Source organism: Chiloscyllium plagiosum, chromosome 26 (assembly GCF_004010195.1).
Source record: "Chiloscyllium plagiosum isolate BGI_BamShark_2017 chromosome 26, ASM401019v2, whole genome shotgun sequence".
NCBI classification, from domain to species: domain Eukaryota; kingdom Metazoa; phylum Chordata; class Chondrichthyes; order Orectolobiformes; family Hemiscylliidae; genus Chiloscyllium; species Chiloscyllium plagiosum.
The window spans coordinates 14776805-14798003 of NC_057735.1; the positions used below are offsets into that span (position 1 = coordinate 14776805).

A 21199-nucleotide genomic window follows, 5' to 3' on the forward strand; every position below is an offset into this window, starting at 1 on the left:
CAGATTACAACAGGATCTGGGCCAGATGGGCCAATGGGCTGAGAAGTGGCAGATGGAGTTTAATTCAGATAAATGCGAGGTGCTGCATTTTGGGAAAGCAAATCTTAGCAGGACTTATACACTTAATGGTAAGGTCCTAAGGAATGTTGCTGAACAAAGAGACCTTGGAGTACAGGTTCATAGCTCCTTGAAAGTGGAGTCGCAGGTAGATAGGATGGTGAAGAAGGCTTTCCTTTATTGGTCAGAGTATTGTTACAGAAGTTGGGAGGTCGTGTTGCGGCTGTACAGGACATTGGTTAGACCACTATTGGAATATTGCATGCAATTCTGGTCTCCTTCCTATCAGAAAGATGTTGTGAAACTTGAAAGGGTTCAGAAAAGATTTACAAGGATTTTGCCAGGGTTGGAGGATTTGAGCTATAGGGAGAGGCTGAATAGGCTGGGGCTGTTTTCTCTGGAGCGTCGGAGGTTGAGGGGTGACCTTATATAGGTTTACAAAATTATGAGGGGCATGGATAGGGTAAATAGACAAGGTCTTTTCCCTGGGGGTGAGAGGGGAAAGATATAAAAGAGATCTAAGGGGCAACATTTTCACGCAGAGAGTTGTAAATGTATGGAATGAGCTGCCAGAGAATGTGGTGGAGGCTAGTACAATTGCAACATTTAAGAGGCATTTGGATGAGTATGTGAATAGGAAGGGTTTGGAGGGATATGGGCCGGGTGCTGGCAGGTGGGACTAGATTGGGTTGGGATTTCTGGTCGGCATGGTTGGGTTGGACTGAAGGGTCTGTTTTCGTGATGTGCACCTCAATGACTCTATGACATATATCAGGAATAAAAGAACGACTAGAGTAACATTAGGGCCAATCAAAGATAGTAATGGAAAGTTGTGTGTGGAATCTAACGACATAGGGGAAGTGCTTATTGAAATCTTTTTGTCAGTATTCACATTGTAAAAGGGCAATGTTGCTGAGAATACGGAGATACAGGCTATAAGATTAGATGAGATTGAGCTTGACAAAGAGGAGGTTTTAGCAATTTTGGAAGATCTGAAAATAGATAAGACCCTGGGCCAGATGGGATTTATCCTCAGATTCTCTGGGAAGCCAGGGAGGAGATTGCAGAGCATTTGGCTTTGATCTTTATGTCATCATTGTTGATATGTGTAGTGCTAGAAGACTGGAGGATAGCAAATGTTGTTCCCTCGTTTAAGAAGGGGAGCTGGTAATTATAGGCCAGTGAGCTTTATTTCGGTTGTGGGTAAGGTGTTGAAAAATGTAATAAGAGATAGGACTTATAATCATCTGGAAAGGAGTAATTTGATTAGGGATAGTCAACACAGTTTTGTGAAGGGTAGGTTACCTTATTGAGTTCTTCGAGAAGGTGACAAAAGATGTGGATGAAGGTAAAGCGGTTGTATATGGACTTCAGTAAGGCATTTGATAAGGTTCCACATGGTAGGCTGTTGCACAAAGTACGGAGTTTCAGGATTGAAGGTGATTTAGCGGTTTGGATCAGAAATTGGCTATCTGAAAGAAGACAGAGGATGGTGGTTGATGGAAAATGTTCATCCTGAAGCTCAGTTACCAGTGGTATGCCACAAGGATCGGTTTTGGGGCCACTGCTGTTTGGCATGTTTCCAAATGATCGGGATGTGGGCGTGGAAGAGTGGGTTAGTAAGTTTGCGGATGACATTAATGTAGGCAGAGTTGTGGGTAGTGCTGAAGGATGTTGTGGGTTACAAAGGGACATAGATAAGATGCAGAGCTGGGTTGAGAAGTAGAAAATGGGGTTTAATGTGGAAAAGTGTGAGGTAGTTCACTTCAGAAGAAATAACAGGAATGCAGAGTACTAGGCAAATGATAAAATTGTAGATGAACAGAGAGATCTCTGTTCAGGTGCATAAATCCCTGAAATTTGCCACCCAGGTTGACAGGATTGTTAAGAAGGCATATGGTGTGTTGCCGTTTCTTGGTAGGGGGATTGAGTTTCGGAGCCACTAGGTCATGCTACAGCTGTATATGATACTAGTAAGGCCACATCTGGAGTATTGTGTGCAGTTCTGGTCACCGCATTATAGGAAGGATGTGGAAGCTTTGAAAAGGGTTCAGAGGAGATTAACTAGGATGTTGTCTGGTACGGAAGGGAGGTTTTACAAGGAAAAGCTGAGGGAACTGAGGCTGATTTTGTTGGAGACAAGAAGCTTGAGAGGTGACTTAATCGAGACGTGTAAGGTAATCAGATGGTTAGATAGGGTGGACAGTGAGAGTCTTTTTCCTCAGAGAGTGAAGGGTAACACAAGGGGACATAGTTTTAAATTGAGGGGTGATAGATTTAGGACAGATATCGGGGGTAGTTTCTTCACTCAGAGAGTAGTGGGGGTTGGAAATACCTGCCTGCACCAGTAATAGACCCTCCGACGTTAAGGGCATTTAAGTGGCCATTGGGCGTACACATGGATAATAATGGAACGGTGTAGGTTAGATGGACATCAGATTATTTTCACAAGTTGGTGCAACATCGAGGGCCAAAAGGCCTGTACTGTGCTGTAAAGTTCTAAGTTCTATGTTCTGTGAGTTTGACAAGGTCCCAATATGGCAGGCTGGTTAGAAAATGCACAATCCACAGAATCCAAGAGCAAATGGCAAGTCAAAATGGATTTAGTGGCAAGAAGGAAAGTGTCAGAATTGACTAAAATTTATAATTTAATCCTAAATTTATGATTAAGATGTCTTGTATGACATGGACATTGACTAATTGGTAGATCGTGAGAAGGAAGCTATAGACAGCAAAAAGATATTTAATATTGCCTAGAAAGTAATAAATCCAGAGAAGTGTGATGTAAGGGTGAAGAGACAAACCAGGGGAGGAAAAGCATAATAACTGGCAGGATTGTGAGATGCTTAGAAGAGAGGGACCCTGTGTTGTTGCATGATCACAGATTCTTGAATTGCAGCAGCTCAGAATCAGTGTTAGGAAATGGAAAATTTTAGATGTTAGGAAAAGGTTGGATCAGCCTGATTTCTTCTCTTTGCAAATGAGGACGCTGAGGAGGTTTGGCTGAAATGTATCAGATTGTAAGCTGCTTTTATAGACTGGTGAATAAAGGAGTGTTTCTATTAAGAGAGAGTTAAAAAATCTGAAACATTGATTAAAAGTAATCGATGGAAGGAGTAAGGGGGAGGTAAGTTATTTTATTGAGAGGATGAAGAATTCTGGAACTCATTGTCTGAAGGGATGATACAGGTAGAAACCCTCCTTCCATCGAAAAAAGAACTTAGACATGCACTTGAGATGCCAACTACAGAGCTACAGATCAAAAAATGGTAAATGGTTTAAGATTGAAAACTTTTTCTCATGATTTAGAGTAGATGGGCCAAAATACTGTATATGTGTACAATATGAGACATTTATCCATCAACATGAACAGTGAAGAACAACAACAACCTGTAACAAATGCTAAAAAAATTTCAAGCATCTGTCATTAATTCAGCATTTCTGTAAGCACTGAGTTCCTGCACCAAGACATGCTTCAGGATACTTTGCAACACAGATTGCACTACATAACTACTACAATTAAATACCTTTTGAGAGCCTAAAGCTGTCTCCTGTAAAACAGAAAGTCTTTCAAAGTCAAACATGCTGATATTAGCCCATTAACTATTATCCATTACTCGATGGGGAAATGTTATTGCTGATGTAGTAACTTATAAAACGTGGAGACAATCAAAAACATACAGACTAGTGTGGCTGTCATAAGACTAACAAGCAACAAAATGAGACTGGAGTAAAGGCATTTTTTGTCAATATTTAGAAAATATAATTAGACAAATAAATCCAAATCTGCTGAGTATTTTGAACAGTTTTGATTATGCTTAACTAACAATACTCCCTCCAACTAAAGAAGTTTAATGCATTCTTCAGGATTCCTAACTCCCAAATACACAAACTGTTAAGTAGACTAACTAGATGAATGACAAATTGTGTGCTCCAACTCTTTATTATGAACAGATGCTGTTACTGAGGAGGTGGGAAGACAAGGTCCCTGCTATTCAGCCAAGTAGCACCACTAATTAACAGGGAGTCATTTTTGCCTTCCCCTTAATGAGTCGCCCACCTGAAGGTCGACACCATGAACTTATTATCCATAGAAGCTATTATCCATAACAAACTTACTCTCAGCCAAAAGAGAGCTAACACTAACAAAATAGAAAAAACTGTTACAAGATCAGGTTTGCTTTCAGGTGAGTGAGCATTACTTGGCTTCACAGAACAAGAGGTGGTATGCCAAGACAGCTGTAGAAGTCCACAGACTTAGACACTAGCTGCAAGCAATCTGGCATCACAATGACATAGCTCCGGACACACATGATCAGAAATTTATGGCGGATCTTCTTCGCCACAGAAACCTATGCTGTTATTGAAGGATAGAGTCAAAACTCTCACATAAAATTTGTTGCTAGTGAAAGCATCTCAGTGGGATTGGAAGAAACAGATTGGTCCATTAGAAATCTCTCCTTTCAAATCTTCACAATAACCCAAAGTAAAAGTACTTTCTAAATGTATTTACTGTTGTACAAATAAAAAAAAAGGACCCACCAATTTGCATCCCAAGAGTAATTCAATAAGCCAAATAAATTGGATGAATAATAACACTATTGAAATGGCAAAAGAAAACAATTCAGATTCCTTTGGGGTAGACCAATGACTGGAAAGGTAGCAAAAGAGAAAATGCTGGAAAATCTCAGCAGGTCTGCTCTTATCGACTAGAAAGATAGACCTAACATAAATTTTAAATGGTATTTTTCACTTCTTTCTTTTCATTTCCTCGATTTTCACCACTCATCTATACTGCAATTTCCTCTTTCAAACACCCTGTCTCCTGTGAAAGACCTACTGGATAGACACTTACATTAACTTGATAATGACAATATGGAACTCAGCCAGACAAAACCCTAGAGCCGCCAGGGTAATAGTCCCTAGAAGGTTGATGTTAAATCTTTGAACCTAATAGTGTTGACTTGCGTGAAACGTTCGTTGTTTGAACTTTATGAAGAATATAAAGAACTACCTATTCACATTGGAGTAGCTTTCAAACTCTCACCGCTTCATCCAGATCGAAAACATCTCAATCAGATTTTTTGTTGTGCTTTTTAAAGAGCCCAGAATAAGCTTCTCACAGCTTATTTGCACTATCATGAATACTATCACTTTCCCCTCTGCAAAATTGCTTGATTCAGCCCATCTCAGTTCATGTGTTGCTGAAATCTTCATCCATGCCTGTAGATTCCACTAGTTAATGTACTCCTGGCTTGTACCTCACATCCTACCTTCTGTAAACTTCAAGTCATCCCCAACTCTGCTGAACATAGAACATTGCAGCAAAGTACAGGCCATTCGACCCTCAATGTGTGCCGGCCTTTTATCCTACTCTAAGCTCAGACTAACCTACATACCGGGTAAAAGCCCTGATGAAGGACTTTTGCCCGAAACGTCGATTTTACTGCTCCTCGGATGCTGCCTTAACTGCTGTGCTCTTCCAGCACCACTAATCCATAACCTACATACCCTCCATTGTAGTATCTTCCATGTGCCTTTCCAAGAGTTGCTTAAATGTCCCTAATGTAGCTCATCTTTATTCGCAGCAAAATCCAATTCCTCGATCATCCTTGTGCTTGCTGACCTATATTTATTCCTATTCAAGCAAAATTTTGATTTTAAAATTCTCATCCTTGTTTGCAAAACCCTCCATGGCCTCACCTCTCTATAATCTCCTCAAAACCCTCCTGGATATCTGTGCTCCTCCATTTCTGGCCCCTTATTATCTTCAGTTTAATCACTCCAATTTTGATGGCCATACCTTTAGTTGTCTTGGCTCTTAGCCTTAGAAATACCAAAGTTTGGGAGAAGATTTGTAGCTCGGGTGCTCATTGTTGTGGTTCTGTTCACCGAGCTGGGAATTTGTGTTGCAGATGTTTCGTCCCCTGTCTAGGTGACATCCTCAGTACTTGGGAGCCTCCTGTGAAGTGCTTCTGTGATGTTTCCTCCGGCACTTATAGTGATTTGTATCTGCCGCTTCCGGTTGTCAGTTACAGCTGTCCGCTGCAGTGGCCAGTATATTGGGTCCAGGTCGATGTGCTTTTTGATTGAATCTGTGGACGAGTGCCATGCCTCTAGGAATTCCCTGGCTGTTCTCTGTTTGGCTTGTCCTATAATAGTAGTGTTGTCCCAGTCGAACTCATGTTGCTTGTCATCTGAGTGTGTGTAGTGTACAAAATCTCATGCAAGGACTGCACAAAACACTACATAGGACAAACAGGAAGACAGCTAACGATCCGCATCCATGAACACCAACTAGCCACGAAACGACATGACCAGCTATCCTTAGTAGCCACACACACAGATGACAAGCAACATGAGTTCGACTGGGACAACACTACTATTATAGGACAAGCCAAACAGAGAACAGCCAGGGAATTCCTAGCAGCATGGCACTCATCCACAGATTCAATCAATAAGCACATCGACCTGGACCCAGTATACCGGCCACTGCAGCGGACAGCTGGAACTGACAACTGGAAGCGGCAGATACAAATCACTATAAATGATGGAGGAAACATCACAGAAGCGCTTCAAAGGAGGCTCCCAAGTACTGAGGATGTCACCTAGACAGGGGACGAAACGTCTGCAATGCAAATTCCCAGTTCGGTGAACAGAACCACAACATCTAGAAATACCTTCTCACCACTCTCCACCTCATTCTCCTCCTTTAGTTCGTTCTGCTTTGACCAAGGTGTTGATGATCAGATCTAAAATCTCATTATGAGAGTTTGGGTCATACTAAGTGTAGGTTAATGGATATGTTCATTAGGCTAATGAAACTTATATATCATTTGCAATGCCTGTAGATGTGAGGGTCACACATGGAACTAGGACAGTGTTCTCGTGCTTCTCTCCCTTACCCACATGTGTAGATGGTGGAAATAGTTCATGCAGTTTCCTGTTCACCAGAATATGGATAGATGCACTTGTCTCTACACCTTCTTTGTTATTTACAACATGGTGGCAACGGACTCCTCATTTGATAAAACTTCCCAGCCATGATTGATGGTGGGAATATTTGAAACAGTCAACAGCACAAGATGATCCCTCAGGGAAGGCCCGAGTCAGAGTCTGTGAAACAATCTCGGCCTTCGTCTAAGCTTGGGTAGAGACATGCTCTAAAGTTAATCAGCCAGATTATCTGAGAATTCCTACAGTGCAGAAGCAGGCCTTTCAGCCCAAAGGGTCCACTCTGACCCTCGAAAGGAAATCCCACTCAGACCCACCCTATTCTCATAACCCTGCATTTCCCATGGCTAATCCATCTAAACTGCATTCCTTTGGACTGTGGGAGAAAACCCACACAAAGCATGTGCAAACTCCACACAGACATTCACCTGAGGGTGGAATTGAATTCCAGTCCCGGGCGGCTGTGAGGCAGTAGTGCTAACCACTGAGCCACTACACTGGCCCAGGCCAGGCCTTTCAGTGGATAAATTTGTGCTGATTGTTTACCTTACGCCACATTACCTCAGGCCTCGTTTTCGTATCTGATATAGACCAGGGTAGTGTACTTCTATATGCTCATCAGGAACTTTGTCGATGTTGTTCTTGCCCAACTCAAGAGAGAGGAAGAAATGACAAAGATTTCATGAAGCCTATTGACACCTATTTTGCTGTAAGGTGTGACATAGTTATTGACTATGCTAGATTTTCTGAAAAATCGAGAAAACATAACAAAGTATAGGCTTTCATATGTAATTTTGTTAATGCCATGACAACCCATCTTAAATTAGATATCGGGCATAGTGTACAATGGCTCAAAACTCACCTTCTTTAACCCTCTTACATCTGACTATGAAGCACAGGAGGTATTTCAATGAAATTCAAGAGTAACTGCATGCCACGCTTTGCTGTAATGGATGCAAGTTTCAGTTAATTTTTTATGGATCTACCATTCCCTTTTCAGGACAGGCTATATGCAACTGCACAGGAAAGTGACCAGTTGCAGGATGAGACCAGCACTTGCTCCTTGATACAGAGAATGTGAGAAGGAAGAAGCCACCATTTCTGATGATTTGATAGAGAGGGAGGTCTGATATTTAACCAACCTCTTTCAACACATTACACAGATCGACAGCTGGCATATTGTCTCTTTTGACCAGCGTCAGCCCTTTGCTGATTACACTGCATTTTCTTCACAATCCCAATGAACGCGAGATGTCCCACACAGCCAGAGCAACATATGTCAAAGCAACCCTCTGTGATAATGCAGAATACTCAGGTTTGATGCCCCACCCAACACTCTTGCCTACTAGGTGCCTGAGTACAGAACCAAGTCCTCTGAGTCACCCACTACATGCATGAGTCAGTGTACTTCAGCATATTCCAAGCATATTTGATTGAAATAATTAATTTTACAAGTCAGTACTGCAGCAACAGGTTTCCTTTAAGCAAGCCTTCCTTTTAGCTTGAAACCTTCTTCACCTTCAAGCCTGTTAACAGATGTATCTGTTATAGAACCTCTTTATGCTGAAGTGATAGTCTATTGTTGCATTGACTCTTATGAGTTCTTTGATCAGCTTCTTAAAGTCCTCCTCTTCAACTTTCTTCGGTCTCCTTTGACTGCAAGCAAAGCTACGTCTCAAGACACTGCAGAGGTGCTTCATATTCATGCTTCATACTCTCAATACATCTATGTCACTATTATAACTCACAAAAATACCTTATTCTGATCATATCCCTGCTGAGTTCACCTTCTTTAGATTTTGTTGATAGTATCTCAAGTCAGTGAATTACTGAGGTCTTCCACAGTTTCCCATGCACCATAATTCAAGAATTTTGACATCTTTCAAGGTGCAGCCAAAAATTCAGGGATGTGCATCAGTCTCGCTGTGCCTGCTGACAAACCAATCCTTCCAAAGGACCCACTCTTGTTTTGTGGCTTCTCAGTCGTAGTTTTGCCATTGTCTAATAAGGAGATACCCCAATCCTGGATTCAGGCTGATTGCTCTCCACTCTATAGTACTCCAAGATCCTGAATGTGAACACGCTATGCCACACCAAAATGTGTCCAGCCCAATGCACAGGACAGAAATCATAGATCTGGGTGCTGCCCCTGACCCAGGCCCCACTCTTTCCACTGTGCACAGTGTCACACCCCCAGGTGAAGCCCAGCCAGTCCCCATCCCCAACCCAAGAAAGGCTCCCCCAATCCCATTCTGGCCCCCTTCAACTGAGATCAGAGCTCCCGACATGAGGAGGGCTTCGTAACTCAACCAGAGAGTAGTGGCATCATCTCCTTGCTTGTGGCCTCTTCCCTCTCTTGCCACAAGCCTCAGTTATTGGGCCCCACTGTAACCTCAGTCTGGGGCCCATGTCCAGGGTCCTGATCTGTCTTAATAGTCCATGCACAGCTCAAGCAGTTTTTGGCTTGACCACCATCCTTCCTTTTATTTCGCAGAGGTGGAGTTTGTTTTGGGGGTTCTGTAAGAGATAGGTGTGAAACATCAACTTCCTGAATCTGTTCTTGATATTTCTCCATGGGGCATGGAGTACAAAAAGGACTCAAACAACAGCCACCTTCTTTCCCCTTGTTATCTTTTCTTCCACCAGGTGCTGACAGTTTGCCTCCTGAGGCAACACTTTGTTCACACCCTTCACTTAGAAAGCAGTGTAAGTGTCACACAGTAGTTATAATGGGGAACATCAGTTACCTGAATGTAGTCTGGGATAGTGTTAGTGTAAAAGGCAGTGGGGGGAAAGTGTCGCTAGATTGTGTTCTAAGGAATTTCCGACAGCAACATATGTTACATCACACAAGAAAGGAAGCACTGTTAGACTGGATTCTTGGAATGATATGGGACAAGATGATAAATGATAGTGTGGGAACATTTGGAGGATAGTGATCATTGTATCCCAAGGTTTCAGATGATGATGGAAAATGATATCTAGAGTAAGAATAATCAACTGGCCAAAAGCTGACTTTAATGAGGCAATAGCAGAACTGGGTTGGATAGACTGAAATTAGTGGGATAAACAGAAACAAAATAAAGGCTGCTTTAATGAAGAAATGGCTCAGGCACAGTCTGGGTATATTCTCTCAATAGAGAATGGTAAACCATCTAATTCAGGGCTCCCTGGATGGCAGTCAAGAAGACAATTAAGTTAAAATGAAGAAAAGATGGATTATCCAATCCAGGCAACATCCTTGTAAATCTTTTCTGAGCCCTTTCAAGTTTGACAACATCTTTCCTGTAGAAAGGAGACTAGGTTTGAATGCTGAAGCCTTCTTCATAAAATGCAATGTCTCCAATGAATTGTAGGTTTCTCCTGACAGTAATCACCCAAAATTGTAGTCTGTGCCCATGTGCCCATTGTTTTCAGTACCTCCATCAGGCCTAGGTGAGTTCAGGTGCAAACAGAAATTGTGTAAAATCCTGAACATCCCACCCACTTGCCTGTTTAAACAAACATCACTTGTCCCACCTGCGGCTGTGATTGTGGGCAACATTGGGCATGTGTCAAAGTTGGGAGGTCATGTTGCAGCCACACAGGACACTGGTGGGACCACTTTTAGAATACCAGATTAACAGCCCCAATCAGGGAACTCACATTGTATGAAGTCCACCTGGCTGACCTCGTTACAATCACTACAGGAGACATGGTAAAATATTATTCCACGGGGAAAGAATCACTCAACCATAGTAAAATAACAAAGGAAAGAGTCTCGAGGGACTAGGCAGCATGTTACAATGGGCCACATGATTTGCTTTCCACAATCCTGCTACCTGTTGAAATGTTAACTTGCTGTTTTAGGGAGGCAAGTGAGACATTCATCAGAAGGCAATGGCTCTGTCGTTTTTAATCAAGCTCTGTTATATAAACAGGACACCACTGCACTTCTATTCAAAGGTCTATGTACCATTTGTAGATCTGAGCTAGAAGAGAGCCACACTCACTGTAAATTTTTTTTTGTCTTTGCTTTTTTTGTGGGCCAAGATCCTTACAAAGTTCGCAAGGATCTAAAATTGAGGCTTATGGATTCAGATAACTCACTGTCTGTAGAGGATAGACCATCATATGGAGTATCTACAGAAGAAGCATTGCTCATAGACAGCAATATGGTTTATTACACAGCAACAATAAATAGAATTACATTTAGCAAGGCATAACCAATATAACCTTCAACAGCCAGTACTGAGCATTCCAAAATTTAGAGTACGGTTCCTTGTTGCTATCCACAGACTGTGTATGACAATAGTATTTTGGGTGGAACTGGGAGGTGAGAGGGCGTTTGGATCAAGTGAGATGGGGACATGGGTGAGGGGGTTGGGGAGGTCTGTTTTGGGCTGGGTCTGATGGCTGGTGGTCAGGTCAGGCAGATCTGTCTGAGAGGTTGTTAGTCAAGGTCTGGAGGGTGATCTGGGGAAGGTGTCGTTGGTAGTGTGTTACCCCCAAAAGTCTCTAAATTAAATGGAGAATATTTGAAGTTCCCAGGAATAGAGGAATTGCACACTGAAAAGTTCAATTTCCTGGGGAGTTCCTGCTACAATGGGAATCCACAGGGTTCCCATGTGCACAACCACCCACGCTGGAATAATTACTGGACATTGACAATCTGAACCAGTTGATCAGACAAATCAGATGGGCAAGAGTAATGTGGAAGATGAATTTGTCAAGTGAACCAGGGATTGTTTCTTACAGCAGGACATTGCATAACCTACCAAGAACAGGTTATTTTTGGATCTAGTAATGTGTGATGAGTTAGGATTAATAAGACATCTCACAGTTAAGAAAGGTGGTCAGGGAGAATATCCAATCAACATTTATGCATATAAAGCCATAAGAACTAGTAGCAAAAATAGAATTTGGGATTGGGAATTTTTAAGGACCCAGCAGCAGTTGACTAAAAGGTAAAAAAAATGGAGAAAATTGATAATGAAAGTAAATTTGCAAGAAATGTAATAATAAACACCAAGAGCTTCTGCAGCTACATAAAAGAAATATCAAGTGTAGAACCCTTGGAGCATGTGAGAAGAGAATTAAGATTTTAAGATTTCTGGCCACCACACCACTGACTGAGTCCAGGCTCTACCACTGACAATGCCAAAATGTCTCAGGTGTATTCCTTTCAATAACATTTCCTGCAGGCATGCTGGAATAACTAGTCTTTTCACGAATGTCAATACGTCATCCATGATTATGAAATGTAGTTGGTGCTCAAAATATATGTTCTCAGCCAAATTGATGGACTCTTGGTCTGGCCATCCTTCAACACAGTGCTGGCAAGTGGTAGCACAGTGCTGGTTACTCTTTTGTTCCAGTCTAATTCGGTTGAGTTTTTTTGCCTGGTTGGCCAATGTTTCGTCTCGACCATATGAAAGGTTCCTTTTATGCCATTATTGGTGATCTTAATAGATACTTTCTTCTTTTTGATTCAGTCATGGGTCTAACAAGCTCAACGAAACCTTCAACTGATGGCCCCTTGACTGATTTGCTGACAAAGGTTTGTTTTCAGACCAATGGCTTGGCAATTGCTTATTCCTCTTGGAACTATTGGAACTTTTATAAAAGTTGAAATCTTGGACCTCCATGTCTCAAACACGAGAAGTGTTGATTGTGAATTATGTACGTACTTCTATCGGCTTTATGCTCCTTGTGTTGCAACATCACTGAAAGCATTTCTATGCTCCTGACAGCCTCTCCCCAATTCACATGCCCTCATCTCTGTAGGTTGGAGTTTCTTCATCTTTAGCCACAGTCTGATAGGATGGTGACTTCAGCACTGGCAGCAATGGAATATCCCCCATTGACAAAAATGGGTTCTTAGATTAGATTACATTACAGTGTGGAAACAGGCCCTTTGGCCCAACAAGTCCACACCGACCCGCAACCCACCCATACCCCTACATTTACCCCTTACCTAACACTACGGGCAATTTAGCATGGCCAATTCACCTGACCTGCAAATCTTTGGACTGTGGGAGGAAACTGGAGCACCCGGAGGAAACCCACGCAGACACGGGGAGAACGTGCAAACTCCACACAGTCAGTCGCCTGAGGCGGGAATTGAACCCGGGTCTCTGGCGCTGTGAGGCAGCAGTGCCAACCACTGTGCCACCGTGCCATTCACAGAACCCATTTAGGGTTCTGTGAATCCCAAATCATTTGAATTGCTAATTTCCCCTCAAAATGTCCTGTTTGTCTCTTCTAAAGGAGATTTCCGGACTATAATGAGTTCTATGTGCATCAATTCCTCCTTCAGCTCTGTAACCATGTCCTACTTTTGCATTTCGTATTGATTTTGAGGTCAGGCTATGTCTTAAGAGCTGGCATCTCTATCATGTCAATTCTTGCATTTTGTATAGTCCACTTCTGAGTTTGAATCTATAAAATGGTTTCAAATCTTTTTCCATTTATTCTCAAAATGTTGATAAACCTTATTACGATAAAGCTTTAACAAATTTATCGATGCAATATTGCTTGTAATCTGTGTTCCTTAAGTTTGTATTTTTATATTCAGTAATGTTTCTACCGATTGAATTACTTTAGACTTTACTAGACTATATCGAATTTCTCTTTATTTACCAGGCATTTGAATTCTGTGTTACTGTATGACCATTAAGTTCTTTACTAAAACTTTAAATTTACAGACTGCTGTTCTGCGGTGGCTTATTGCTTTGAAGCTTTTAAAAGTCTGTTCATTTGGAATACTATATCTCTGTAAGTCACGAAATTAAAACATATTGCTCCACTTTGTGCCATTTGATAAGAAAAATGCTTGTTTGCACTAAGTAGATTTGTTTTCCTGTTATTGATAAAACCTGGTGTGAATTGCTTTTATCCTGAATAGCAGTCAATCAGGGAAATTTACCATCTTGGTTGTTTCATTCGGCACTTACACATTTGTCATAGAGATAACTTATAGAATAGTGAGGCTCGATTATCAGTGACCTCGTTCCCCATTGGGTTGCGACATTATTTACACTATGGAGAAGACCTTCTTACAGTAGGCATTAATGCCTTCATCTGCTCCAGGTATGACATTTTAATAGCGCATGATTCCTGAGGCTGGACTAACCTCATTGGACATCTGAGAGCTTATTTGTGTATTCATTAAACACACCCTGTACGTCTTCTAATTTCTTTTGATTGTGCGAATTGTTTAAATATTCTTTGTGTATGAGCATGCACAGAGTAATTTAAAGTGGTAAAACTTATTCATGACCTGCGTAGGAACTCTTAGGTTACTGCTTGGCTAGGCAACTTAGTGTGAACATCAGTATGGGGAAAATGCAGGGAAATGGAATCACATGGATAGCTTTTTCAGACAGACACAGAAATGGTTAGCTGAGTGACCTTTTATCGAGTGTATAATTCTATCCCTCAATGAAAAAAAAACCGTGGTCTTGAAAATGACTTCTAATTATTGTTATCAGCATTGTGATCCAACTGGATACAGACCAAGGCTCATGATGGTGGCTGAAGATGTTTGAGCTTAAAGTCATTATAAGGTAGAAAAAAAAACACTCCTTGAATGAAACTGAATGTAGATTGTATTTTTTTCTACGTGCAGTTATTTTTTAAATAACGTGATTGATTATATTGGATTGCATAACGCTTTAGTTCTGTTTTCTACATCATTGTTCGGCCCACGGTAAGTTTAATTGAAAATAAAGCACTCACAGTGATAACGACCTAACTCTGACGCAGCCCACCCACCACTTCTACAGGCATGTACATATCACATCTACACCCACACAGGGTTAGAGCAATTGAAATGCTGAACTGGAGTTCACAGGAGTCTGGGGGAGGAGAGAATTGTGGGAGAAGGAGGGGGAGGAGGAGAAGGAAATATTAAGGAGAGAGTCATAGTAGTATGAAGAAAAACAGCCGTCTTGAAATTAACGGTCAAATGCTGCATTAGAATCTCCTGGTTACACGAATTAAAATGTCATAAATAACCCTTTATAATTTTTATACTTTTCCTCTGAATTGTTTCTCCAGCAATTTGAAGCTACTCTTTTATAAATCCCTGGATTAACACATGCATTTTCTTCAGTAAAAGGTCATTAAAGATACTTATTAATACTTACCAAGCCAAATAAAGAGGAATTCTATCTCGCGGCTGTAATGAAAGCTGCTACTGAAGCTCTAGGAGAAAGGCAGCACTGCTACAAAGATCTTCCATTCTTCAAAATACATGGCAGTCGAGCATTAGGTGCTTGCAGTTTGTTTTTCATTCATGGGATGTGGGCATCAATTATTGCCTGTCCAAAGTTGCCCTAGAGGAAGCAATGGTGCCTTCTTGAGTTGCTGCAGTCCATTTGCTGCAGGTGTACCCACAATGCTGTTAGGAAAGTAATTCCAGTATTTTAATCCAGTGACGCCAAAGGTATGGCAAAACATTTTAAGAAGGCAAGCGTCTTGGTGGGGAATTTGGTGGTGCCCTTATAACTCTGCCCAGTCAATGGTGGAGAGAATGGATACTTGTGAATGTGGTGTCAATCAAGCAGACTGCTTTGTGCCTAATCCATGTCAAGTTCTTCAGTGTTGTTGGAACTGCACCCATCCAGGAAAGAGGGGAGTATTCCATCACTCTCTTGACTTGTGTCTTATTAGTTTTGAGAAGGCTGGAAGTGAGTTACTCACTGCGGATTCCCAGCCTCTAACTTGTTTTTGTACTGACAGTATTATATGACTAGTCCACTTCGGTGATGATAATGCCATTAAATGTAAAGGGGTGATGGTTAAATTCTCTTTTGTTGGAGAATCTGTGGCCCACTTGTCAGCCCTCACCTGAATATTTTCCAGATCTTGCTGTATCTATTTGAGTATGGACTGCTTCAGTATTTGAGAAGTTGTAAATGGTACTGACCATTGTGTAAGCATCAATGAACACCTCCTTATATTGGAAGGCCACTAATTGATGAAGTGGTTGAAGATGGCTGGGCCAAGGTCACTACCCTGAGAAACTTCTTCAGAAATGTCATGGAGCTGAGATGACCGACCTCCAAAACCCATAACCATGACAAGACCTTCATATTTTTATACTTAATTCCCTTTGAAATGAAGGCCAATAGTATATTTGCCTTCTTTATTACCTTTTGAGCTTTCATGCTAGCTTTCAAGTATTCATGACTCAGGACTCACTAATCCCCCTATATTGCAGTTTTGTTTAGTTTGCTTACATTTAAATAATATTCAACTCTTCTACTTTTTCTGTCAAAGTGCTTATCCTCACATTTTCCCACATTATACTCCATCTGCCAAAATTTTTACCCACTTACTTAACTCGGCTGTAAGATTCTGTAGACTCTTTGTATCATCTTCATTACTTGTCTTCCCACTTATTTTTGCTGCATCCACAAACTTGGTGATAATTCATCCACTTCTGTCATCCAAGTTACTAATAATAATTATTTTGCCAGCAATGGTTTCTTATAGCAATGGTACTTGCTACATGTTTTAGTCCAATGTCTTGTTGTGGAGCATAGCTTACATAATTCATGGAATGCTGGACATTGTCTTTGTAGGTGAGACAAACTACGGCTCATTCAAGATTTAGATGATGGACTTGATGGCCACAACAGTTGCAGAGTCAATTACTTGTAGATGCTGATGGCCTGCTACAATTGCTTTGTACTTGCTTCCTTTTATGAGTACACTGTGATGGTATGCACAGAAAAGTTGTTCTGTATGATTTGATAATTGTAGTGGCAATATCAAATTCCAAAAGCCTTTCAATTCAATTTCCTGAGGTGAGACCACATTTTGAGCCTTTGTATTGACACCTGCCTATGAATTGGTAATATCACATTGCTGTTTGTGAGTTTTGTTGTGTATGAATTTATATCCTGCATTGTATAGCTTCACTTCAAAAGCACTTCATCGGCTGTAAGGCATAATGTAAAGTCCTGAGGTCATGATGAGTGCTCTATAAGTGCAAATCTTTTCTCCTGTGCCAATTTTCCCAAATGGCAAGCAAATTGGATGCAATTTCTTGAAGCAAATTAAAGAAAACCACAATAAACATGAGGTTATTGAACGGAAATATATGTGCATACACTTTATTTTTCCTTGCTGATTAGAGTGAATGATAATATAGTGTTTCACATTGCCTGATGGGAAATGCAGCAAATATTCCACTAACCTGTGACTGAAAACAATGTTATCCAAGCTGCCTGAGAAACAGATGATTGGGTAAGAAGGATCTGAGTTTACAACCACTCAAAAGCTGCAGACAACAAGAATTTCATTACAGTGATTGTGAAGTTATATCAAGAGCAGGGTTAACTTACCAGCAGAGCTTTCTTTCCATACAGGAGTAGGTAGAAGGTAGAATAAGGAGACTTTGTTTTAAAATTAGGGTTTGCCGTTTTTGGACAGAGGTGAAGGGAATTTTGTTTTGGCTCGGTGGGATTGGGAAACTTTGAAACTTCCTGTCTCAGAACATAGTTGAGGCAAGGTCATTGAATATATTTAAGAATGAGGTAGACAAATTTTTGTCAGGCAAAGGAATCAAAGATTGTTGGGTGTAAATGGGAACATAAAATTCAAAATACGAACAGATCAGCCGTGATCTTGTTGGATGGTGGAGCGGGATTAAAATAATTTGTTACTTCGCTTTCACTTTTGTACATACATAGTATGTTCTTAAAGTCACACATAGTCAAGAAATGGAATCGAATTTTCAGCTGAGTTCAGGAAAACCTGTTCTGCACACTTTCGCTGCTAATGAAATACTTTTCCAATCCATTTGAAATTATTATGAAGGATCTTTGTCCTTTTCATAAAATTTGGGTTTGTTGTGCATCTTGTGAGCTGTTCATTTCTGAATACAGCACCAAGACAGAAGGCAGCAAGTTTAAAACGAGTGCAGACTGGGGAGTTGTTTCTTTCTGAACACAGTGCAGAGAGAGGAGGCACAAAGTTGAAAGAATATGGTGAGTGGGGAGTCGTTGCATGTGAAAACGTCCAAACCTGTAAATTGGGAAATCTGTCATTTTATTGGTTAGTGAGAAATTGACAGATCTTAGTGGCTTAAAAGTAAAGAAAAGCTATTATTTATTTTAAAAGAGTCATGGTTACCTGGCTTTTAGGAAGGAACACTAACTCATAAGAAAGGGGGCAAAATTAATCAAGACAGAATAAAATGAGAAAGAAAAATTGAAAGAAAACAAAGTTAACTTAAGTGAAGTAAAGGGTAAAAGATAGTTTTCAGAGTTATGGGATAGCAACACAGCAGGGATAAGTGGAGTGTACATCCTGTAGTCTGTGTGAAGTCATGGACACACCATGTATCTCAGGCAAACACATCTGCAGGAAGCATCACTAACTGCACAAGCTGGAGCTCCAGGTTCTGGAAGCTGTGCAGAGGTTGCAGTTACTGTTGTGTATTCATGAGGCAGCAGACTACTTAGATAGCACATATAGGGAAACGCTGACGCCACAGATTAGAAGCACACAGGCAGAGATGGAATAGGTGACTACTAGGCAATCTAATAAAACCAGGAAGGTAGCGTAGAAGTCTATTGTGCTTGCCAATTGGTATTCCATTTCGGAAAGTAATTTCCTTGGGTGAGTGCCAACTGAGACAAGTCAAATCGTACCAGGAACATCTCATCTGTACAGGAGAAAGAAGGATGTATGGAAGGACAATAATGAATTCCATAGTCAGTGTATCAGACAGACGTTTCTGCAGCATGCAGTTGGTGATGGGACATAGAAAAGCCCTGAGGGACAGGAGAAACAAAGCTGAGCATTGAGTATGCCTTGAATGTGGAATAATGTCAAAATGATAAAGATGATGAGGAGGTGCCAGTGTTGAACTGGGGTGGACAAAATTAAAAATCACACAACACCAGATTATAGTCCAACAGGTGCTTTTGGAACTAGCTTGCGGAGCGCTACTCCTTCATCAGGTAGTTAGTGGGGCATGATCAAAAGACACAGAATTTAGAGCAAAAGATCATAGAGTCATACAACTGATATGATATATTGAACAAACCTAGATCGCTATTACATCTTTCATCTTTTAGAATGGGTTGTAGGTTTCGATTCATTAATATGTATATGCCAAAACTTCTTTTAAGTCACATTCCCAAGAAAACTTAAGTTTGATTAATGCTCAGACAATGCGTTAAAGGTGTGAGGTTAGTCTGTTTGTATTCCAATCTTGAATCAGACTGGTTCTATTTCCAAAGTAGGAATTATAAAATGTTACATGGATTAACTGAATGCATTGACTGCCTGCAGATTGTGTGCTTTTTGAGCAAAATAGAATGTATCTTCAAATACAGCTCTGCAAATACAAATTCACTGCACAGACTTACATGTGGGTCTGCATGCATATGTGGGTGGGAGGTGGAAAGAGCGAGGGAGAGAAGAAAAGAGAGAGTGTGTGTGTATATATATATGCAGGGAGTGCGAGTGTGACTGTGCATGTGTGTGCCTGCATGAGTGTGTGCATGTGAGTGTGTGTGTAATTCATTCTGAAGCAACAGTGTTCATTTTGAATTATGAAGGCATGAGAAGGCATAAATTGGTTGAGCTGGATTAGTAAAATACATTAAAATGTCAAGACTGTACATGGGTGAAGTAAAAATACGTATAACTTGAAAACAAAAGATTTTTAAAATGGTCAGAAATACTAATAAATCTGAGGATTGGGAAGTTTCTAAAATGCAGCAAAGGAGGACAAAGAAACCAATAAGGAAAGGAAGAGAAGAATACCAATGCAAACAAATTTAAAAAAACATAAAAATACACTGTAAAAGCTTTGACAGGTACATGAGAAAGGAAATGTTTGCCTAGACAAATGGACTCCATTCAAACAGAGTCTGCAGAATTTCTAGTGAGAGTGGAGAAATGGCAGAGAAGCAAAATGATTACTTTGTGACATGTTTCACCAAGGAAGCTTAAGGCATCTCCCAAAAATAGAGATCCAGGTGACTAGGAAAAATGGGGATTTAAAAAAAATGTATTAATAAAAAAGTTGCATTGAAGATGTTAATGAGGTTGAAGGTTCATAGGTTGAGACGTAAGTCCCCATTCCAGAGTTTTGAAGGAGATTGTTGTTGAGAGAATTGATACCTTAGTAATCATCTCTCAAAATTCCATAGATTTTGGAATGATTCCTGCAGATTGGAAGTTTGCAAATGTCATGCCACTATTTAAGAAAGGAATAAGGGACAAAGAATACAGGGAACAATGGCCCATCAGCCTTACAACAGAAATAGAGAAAATGCCAGAATCAACCACAAAGGACATAATAGATGGACACTTGAGTAAAAATGATTTAATTATGTATAGATTGAGCATGGATTTGCAAATAGAAAACCATGTTTGACAAACTGCTTGGAATGTTTTGAGGATAATACGAACAACATTTACAAAGGAGAGTCAATGGATGTAGAATATTTAGATTTGCAGAAGGAACTTGATGAGGTCCCTCTGGGAGATTGGTTAGCAAAATTAAACACATGGGATGTAAGGTAATTTTGTTAAGGATTGGCTAACAGACAGAAAACAGAGAGTAGAAATAAATGGGGAAATCTCATGTTTGCAGACTGTGACTAGGGGGATACTGCAAGGATCAAAATTTGGACTCCAGCTGTTCATGATATATACAAAGATTTGGATGTGGGGACCAAATATAATATTCTCAAATTTGCAGATAATCCCAGACAAAGCAAGAATGTGCTTTGCGAGGAACATGCAAAATGATTTCAAGAGGGCCTAATAATTGGGCGAGACATGGCACATGAAATATAATCTGGAAAGATGTGAGGTTATTCAGATGGTAGGATGAACTGCTGTGCAGAATATTTCTTACAAGGTAAATGGTTAGAAAGTGTAGATGTGCAAAGACATCTGGGTGTCCTTGTCAATAAGGTTAATGTTTAGGTACAGCAAATTATTAGGAAGGCTAATGGAATGCATTTGATAATAGGAGCAGTGAAGTCTTACTTCAGTTGTATAGGATGTTGGTTAGACTGTACCTGGAGTACTGTGTATAGTTTTGGTCTCCTCATCTCAGGAAAGATATTATTGCCACAGAGGGAGAGCAATGAGAGTTCACCAGAATTATTCCTGGGATGGCAGGACTGTCCAATGAAGAGAGGTTCTGCACACTGGGCCAGTATTCTCGAGA

General features: G+C 40.6%; 1 long non-coding RNA gene across 2 annotated transcripts in view; it reads left to right on the forward strand.

Moving 5' to 3' along the window:
- The window catches only part of LOC122563118, a 36956-nt gene that overhangs the window by 7732 nt on the left and 8025 nt on the right, over positions 1-21199 (forward strand). Inside the window, exon 1 of one of the 2 annotated variants that reach the window (XR_006315487.1) lies at positions 14354-14558. The exons of the other annotated variant lie outside the window; for it this stretch is intronic. This is a non-coding gene — a long non-coding RNA (uncharacterized LOC122563118). Of the gene's footprint in view, positions 1-14353; positions 14559-21199 lie in introns of those variants that run through there. 2 annotated transcript variants of the gene reach the window in all.